The sequence below is a fragment of the Balaenoptera borealis genome (assembly GCF_965194805.1).
Source record: "Balaenoptera borealis genome assembly, chromosome: 3".
Lineage (NCBI taxonomy): Eukaryota > Metazoa > Chordata > Mammalia > Artiodactyla > Balaenopteridae > Balaenoptera > Balaenoptera borealis.
In genome coordinates, this window is record NC_138866.1 from 74,184,894 (window position 1) to 74,192,871 (window position 7,978).

Sequence of the window (7,978 nt, forward strand, 5' to 3'; positions counted from 1 at the left end):
CCACTAAATCTGAATAAACCAAGGACATTTGCCAGTCCACTTAAATGAACAAAAAAGCCTGTTACATGTCTCAGTAACTAATTGAATTCAAATTTCATGGCAATACTTACTAAGATTCACCTTTAACGTGGTCCCCCTTCCAAAAACCAGCTTCAGGCTGCTTAAAAACCCCACAGGGATCTATTTCATTACAAAAACCAAAGTGAGCTTCATTTTCAAGCACAGGAATTCTCCCAGGTTCTCTCACTTGGTTGAAACCCAGTTCAGCACCAAGCACATATTTAGGTAAACTCAAGAAAAGTCTTAAACTCATACATTCTTTGGAATGGTAGGAAACCTCCGAAACCATTTCCTACAAGCTCACAACCTCAAGCATTTCTCTCCCAAGTGATCTCAGGTTTTGATGATCTCCAGGGACAGTCTTAGTCACCAATTCTCACGTTCTATTTTCTCACAACTAGAAAGGTTCACCTTATATCCAAATTCAACCGTTTCTCTGCCATAGCCAAGATCCATGAAGCTTTTTCATCCTCAAGTTTACCCTCAAATGGAATTTTTCATAAAATCTGACTCTCAAAAAAATCACGAATCACCTGACTGCCCATACTTCTCAAAGAGATTTCACATACATTATCTCATTTGAGTCTTACAAAATCCTTTGAGCTAGACAGAGCTGGAATCATAATCTCCATGTCATAGATGAACTGAGGCTTAGAGAGCTTCCCATGGACGCATGGTTGGTGAGTGGCTGAGTAAGATCCGTTGTCTTTTGGCCCCGGGCTGAATGCCTTAATGATTTATTTGTACACGTTCACGTATTGATCATATCACCTTGGCTTTCAAGTATCTCTCCCTTCTTTATTCTCTTCCTTAATGAAAAGGACAATGTCGTCAACAACAAAAACAATATCCACCCCCTTCCTCAAAAAAAAAAAAAAAAAAAAGCAGCACTCTAAACAAACCTCCAGCTCAGCTTTTTCAGAGCAATGTTCTTTTAATCCTCACACACTTTCTGTGAGCCAGGAGATAAGAATTACCAATATTTCATTTGCATTAATTGGGAAAACTGAGGGCCAGAGGAGATAGATCAGAATGCTGGTTATAGAGGCTGCAGCCTGGTACAGACAGCAATATACTGAACCTTAGAACACATGGGTCCTGGCCCTGCTATTGTGACCACATTCAAATCGCGTAACCACTCTGAATAGAGAGAATCATCGCTTTCCGCCTTCCTCTACCTTGTGGGACAATCAGACAAACGATGTGAAGAAATAAGGAAAGTGCCTTAATTGTTTTCCTTTTCTTAAGAAGACAGACCCTAGAAAATATCAAGATGGCGATATCCTTTACCCACACTGAATTTGTGCATACCTATGTGCTTATGCGTAAGAGCAACACTACACATTTCTAAGGCAAGTTTGAGACAGATTAACGTGGGCCAACACGGCGCATTCAGTTTAAAATTGATGGCTAGGCTCCTGCTTCAATGCTGGAGACAGAACTCTGGCTCAAGAGCCGGTACTCACTCGGCTTGACTAACATCCTGGTTCCTCCTCCAAAGGTTAGCTTGTTCCCTGCAGAGTTGGTCACACAGTGATTTGAGGCCCAGCAAAAACCACGGGGACCAAGGAAATCACACTCCATAGATGCCTGTCAAAGGCCCTGTCCTATGGCCATGGCAAAGTGGAGGGCTTGTGATGGTTAAGGTAATCCTGTCTCCCAGCGCTGTTCACACTTTGTAGAGCTGGAATGCTTGTCCCTGGGCACGTATTTGGGTCTCGCCCTTTCATATATTTACTTACTTCTCTGCTTTGGCTGTTTGGCGCTGGATCTGTGAGTGAGGATAATAGGTGTCAACCATAAACTCACTCAGGGGCCCATTTGACCATTCGTAACCCACAAAGGAACCTGAGAACAGGAAGCCCTGTAAGCTCTGGGAAGCTTCAGGGTCAGGCTGGTCATATATCCAGCATGGAAATGCTGATGAACTCACCCATACACAGGCATGCACGCCGTTACCATCTCTATATTCAATTTAGTGCACAGGGAAGAGCCCAAACAGAGGAAGGATACTTTAGTCTTGGGTCCACCCAGGCCCTCCGAGCTGCTGTGCCCTGTGGGTCAGCTTTACTTTCCTTGGTCCAAGTTTCAGACCCAGACCCCCTCCAGCTATTCTAGAGCCCATTCATTGGTGAGGCTTGTACTAAGGAAACGGGGAAGAGGCTTTTGGGGGAAAGTTTACAGAATATGATGGAGAGGTCATTTCTGATAAGAAAGGAGTTGATGGAGCCTTTGATAGGGAGATGGCTGAGAATCACAGGACTCCAGAAAAATAACCCTGGCAACTCTGTACCTTAATCTGGCATGCCCAGCCTGGGGTGAGGGCCACATCCTTCCCCACACGTTGGGTGTGGACCAGAGCAGGTGTTTCGGGATGCCTCACACTCTCTCGTGGGGCGGCCCTTCTCCTTTGCCTTTAGTGGGGACACATACCAGTCTCCTCTCAGATTCTCAAGTTCCTGAAAGTGACGCTAGGTGGTCTTGACCTTCCTTCCGCTTCCCCATCCCTGTCTAACTAAGAAGGAGGGTCCTCCAGTAGCAGCAATATACATATTCCCTAAGACATTTCCCTAAGTCGTCCCTAAGACTTTCCCTTTAGTCCCTAAAGACTAAGGACATTCATTCATCTCCCTTTCTAATTTCTTCATAGTACTGTTTCCCTGGAGTAGAAAACAACCCACTCACCAGGCTGTACAGTTAGCTGAGTTCCTTTTCCAAAGTAGAGCCTCCCCAGACTTGAGTCTCTATCGACACAGTGCTGGGCCCCTTTACATGAACTTGGTCCTAATGTTCCCCATCACTCTCTCCCCTGCCCTGGGGGACAGGGTTGAAAATTCACCCTCATCCTCTTTAAGTGGCTTTAAGTCTTTTTTCTTGTGCAGCCGACAGTCTGAGCGAGACAGTCAGATCTCAGAGGCTATCTCTCAGGGGACAAATGGTCTGGGCTAACAATAGTCTTCCACCAGCAGAGGCCCTCTCCCATCAGAAAGCAATTACACGGCCTTTTGAGAGTGTTTAAATTGGAAGGAACTTTGCTTCCCTGGCCCTATTTCCCAGTATAAAAGGCTGCTCACTTACTTGGACTGTCATTGTGTTTGGATCCCTTTCCAAAGCTGAACTTGTGAAAACTTTGATAGACTAGTTCTGTCCTCTGCAAAATCACCCCATTTCCCTCATTCAGCCTCTGGTCATCCCTCCAGGCATTCTCTTTTCCTCTTCTTTCTTTTTTTCTTCCTGATATGGCCCTTTATTTTCCCATTTATGGCCCTGGGAGATCATACCCCACCATCTTCTGGGTATAAAAATCCCAAATAGGTTTTAGCTGATGAATAATTCAACGACATATTTCTTTGGCTATCAAAATAATAAAAATAGAAGAAACAGGTCTGAGCTCACCTTCTCATCCTCTAGGCTGGAGTCATGAGATCTTAGCGCTTAGCATTGAAAGGGAGCCCAGAGATAATTCAGTCCAATATCTAAAATAGCATAGAAATCCCTTCTACCACATCAGATAGTCAGCCTAAAGGACCCAGTGTGCAGATCTCCAAGGAGAAAGAGTCCCGCACTTCACAAAGCAGCCTTTCCACTGCAGGCCGGTTCCCCTTGTTTAACAAGATTGCACAGGAGGCGGAGACACATATCCTTTCAGCCACTGGTACTAACCCCTTTCCTTGTCTAAATGGCAGTTTTTCAAATATTTGGAAAGAGTTATGTCTCATCTTAATACAACCCAGTGACTTTTGGGGGGGACCTGAGATAATTTCAGATAGCTGCCTTGGTTTTTATCTGACCGTAAAGCCCATGCTCTCAACAAATTTATCCTTGTGAAGGTATCCCTGAGGCAGAGAGCATTTTGCGGTGGAGGAGGATGTGAGGGAGACACGTGAGGTAGACAGGTCAGGGTCCTAATGGTTATGGTCTTAGCGCAAACTGGGAAATCTTTTTGGAATTTAGTTACTGACCATTGTGCTTCCCAGCTGGAATTGCTTGTAACTGTGCCCACCATTTTGTTCTAAAATTATTCTCATTTTTTCCTTCTTACTTACTTGCTCTTACAGTTACTGTTGTTCCTGCTCCAAACGTCAACTTGTAGTCATTAGAGTCACAGTGCTACGTCTTCCTACGCAAACCTCATCCTGGATAAGAGAGTGGGCTGGGGGGACAGGCAGGCTGTCCTGAGGTCTAGCGCTGCCCCCTCTGTGTAGGAGCCCTTTGGTAACTATTTTAACCTCTTGCTTTGTTTTTCACTTTCACAGTTTCCTCACCTGTGAAAGTGGGGATGATAGTATCTATCCCAGGAGACCGTGAGGAAGGTTAAATGACTTAAAGTATGAGAGACATTTACACAATACTTTGCACATAGCAAGTGTTCAGTAAATGTTAGATTATTATCAATATAATTATAATATATAATTTTAATTTAATAAAATTTTAATTTGTCACATCTCCTCTCTGAAACCCTGGACATTCATAGGTCCTTTAAGTTATATCCAAATGCTTTTTTTTTTGGGTCAACTAATAAAAGCAGCAATAGTTAAAATTTGGGAATTTTCCTTATATAAGATACCATCCCAAGAGTATGGCTGGCAGTTTCAGAATGTTTACTGAATCATAGGATTTGTTTACTACATTTTATATCTGTTTAAGGGACATATGAACAAGGACCCAAAACACAAAATAAAAGAACTCAAAATAAATACAGACTGGTAAGAGGAATTCAGGATAATACGTTGGTGACTTTTTCCTATAGACAACTGTCACTTACTTGGCTTTACACTGAGTTTCGTCCCAGATCCGAAGTAAAAATCTGGAGTTGTACACCATGTTTACTCTCATTACAAAAAGTCTCCTGGACTTCCTAAAAGGGAGGTGTGTTATCCAGAGATGACTAACCAAGTTAGGCCAAGACTAATGCAACCCCACCAGCTTTTTTATTTTTTTGCTACTTTCCTAGAAAATTCAAGAACCAAAATGAGGAATGAGGCAAGAAGACCCATTCATTATCAGAGACAGGCAAGACAAGGGCATCTGATTTTCTTCAGTGCTTTTATCGATTTCTTTTCTTTAGTTTTCTGCTTGGGTTCTTTCTTGTGTCTTCTGTGCTTCATACGCACACTATCTGAAACAGGGACACTGCAAATAAATGCTCTTTACCCTTCTCTTTTCCTAATTATAAATGGAACGTCTCCTCCGGTGGTGGATTGGATTGTGAGGAGAATCCTGATTCTACCTTTAGTTCCAGGGCTATCTGGAAGCTTCTCTCCTTGAGTTGGACCTAGGTCTGTGTTGTGCTTGGCAATCTGACCTGAGCTTCCTTTTAAGGACACCCTGAACCACAACAACAAGCTAGCAGTATTATGTATGTATGATCAAACAAGATCGCTGCGTCTTATCTGTCAAAGTACCAAAGTCCATTATATAACCAAATGTACTTTAACAGCCCCCGCCCAGCCCCACAGTGAAACTGTACATTTTGGCTTTTTTTCTCCTGCTCTCTGCCTGCATATTCCCTTTAGGAAGGGGGGAGAAAAAAGAGGCTGCCGCGTTGGCTGTCATTTGCAAGTCTAGATGAAACATTATTTATGGGCAAAATATTTTGCTGACACTTTCAAGAGAAAGGAAACCTCAGAGCCAAGAGTTAGACACCCACACAGTTTGGATTTAAACAAATCTCAACAAGTGAACACAGGAGAAATAAAATAGAGGTGACTTCAGTCCAAGGCAAGTAATTATAATACTTATGCAGTTTGGGAGGGCAAACTTGTTCTTACTTGTAGAAACGATAAGCAGTGTGTTACAGGCACACTATGCTGGAAGGGCACCAGAGAGCTATAGAAATAGAGCTTCATTTAAATATCTTAAATAGGCACTTTTGTGTTTAGCAACTTATGTAGAAATAAGCCAGGATAGACTAGAAATATGGCTGGCCAACTAGACTTGGTTTAAGATAGTTCCTGGTAAAACCATCTTGTAGCATTTCTCCTGGTTCTAGTGAAAATATTATGAGAAAGAGAGGTTCCCTTTATGGAATCTGATCCTATTCTTCTAGGTTAGGATAGCTTCTTTTCTACTCATTTTCACCAGCTCCTATTCCAAACTTAGCAAAAAGGCTTCTCTTTCTCTTTGGTTTTTGATAAATAATTCTCTTCTTATGTTACCCTTTTAAGTATGTGTTTTTAGTATCTCTCCCCCGACCCTACTCCACCCCCTGGCCCATTACGTTACATAAATGTACAGCATACATTTATAGATGAATAAATCCGTGGAAATAGTATTTAATTGTAACGGCCTACCAGGTACAACAGTCAGTTGAGCCCCAGATCCAAAGGTCAGTTGCCAGCTTGAACCAGAGGAAACACTGTGCTATGCCCAACAACAAAAACCAGATCCAGAATAGGCCGGGTTGGCAGAGCACAGAGTAAAGAGTTGGCAATTACTTTATGAATTAGGTGTGTATTATTGTCAATCTAGGTTTGATCTGGAGTGACCAAATTGCCTATCTACAAATTGTAAATAAAACCTTCTTTGTTTTTATAAGCTCACCTTCTTTTAGGGAATCTTTGCTTCCCACTTTCTACTACAGAGTTCCAGGGGTCAAATATATGCTTTAACATATATAGACCACTCCCCGATTTTAGAGGTCAAACCTCTAAGTGTTCACATCTTTTCAGACTCACAAAGCCCAGAACAGAGAATATTTCTCTGCTGCTCTGGGGATCTCTGGGTTACGTCACCAGGAAACTGCCCGAACCCTTGAATCCTCCTTAGACTGAGTACAGGATCTAAATGAGGTATAGAGCTGCATTCGTTAACTAGTTAATTTGGCCATGAGTTTGATACCAATAAAATAATTTTAGAATGATCAAACTATCAGGGAAATTTCTAGTTTTCCCCTTCACTTTTGGGCCATTTCTTTTCTCATGACTGTGTTGATTTCACTGCTAAAAGACTTTAAAACTGCAACAAAGATCAATTTTAATATTTCCTAAGGCAGTGAGGATGGTATAAAAGCTCAAGAGGGATCAGGATATGGATGGTCATATGCCAGGGAACAATGGGGTCCACCTCCAGAATGCAAGTTCCCTGAGGGCAATATCACATTGAGTTTCTTCCCTGATGGGTCAGCTGGTCCGAATGCTGAGCCTGGCATAGAGTAGGTACACAAAAATATTTGTCAGATGAGTCTTGCAGATTCCTCAGACCTCAGGCCAGGAGAATTAATGATAGGGACTTAAATTCTAGTCTGAGCTCAGCCATAGACTTACTGTGGGACCATGATCCGTCTCTTCCCTGGGCCTCAGTTTCCTTACAGGTGGACGGTCAGAAAAGATGACTTTAAGGGTTCTCTCTGTTCCACGAGGCTATGTTGTACAAATTTTTGGCCTAAATTCTCAGAAACAGAAAGTGTCCCAACAGTACTTACAAATAAACTTTTTTTTTTTTATTAAGTGATTTTTAGACCTTGGGAGAGGCTAATCACCGTTATTCTGGTCAGTGATCATTACTTACGAGATTCCTTCTATACGTTGACATAATCTTAGTTGAAAAGAATAGCACCTGGCTTCCCTGGTGGCGCAGTGGTTGAGAATCTGCCTGCCAGTGCAAGGGACACGGGTTCGATCCCTGGTCCGGGAAGATCCCACATGCCACGGAGCAACTAGGCCTGTGCTCCACAACTACTGAACTTGTGCTCTAGAGCCTGTGAGCCACAACTACTGAGCCTGCGTGTCGCAACTACTGAAGCCCGCACGCCTAGAGCCTGTGCTCCACAACAAGAGAAGCCACTGCAATGAGAAGCCCGCGCACCACAACGAAGAGTAGCCCCCGCTCGCTGCAACTAGAGAAAGCCTGCGCGCAGCAACGAAGACCCAACGCAGCCAAAAATAAATAAATAAAATAAATTAAAAAAAAAAAAAAA

General features: G+C 42.8%; 1 gene segment (V, D, J or C); it reads right to left on the reverse strand.

The window, feature by feature from the left end:
* LOC309626067 (T cell receptor alpha chain constant-like) overlaps window positions 1–4,091 on the reverse strand; it is a 28,213-nt gene extending 24,122 nt beyond the window's left edge. The window contains exons 1-2 of the C gene segment in view: window positions 3,457–4,091; window positions 1,803–1,831 (exon numbers count right to left, since the gene is read on the reverse strand).
* Between the last annotated feature and the right edge of the window lie 3,887 nt (window positions 4,092–7,978).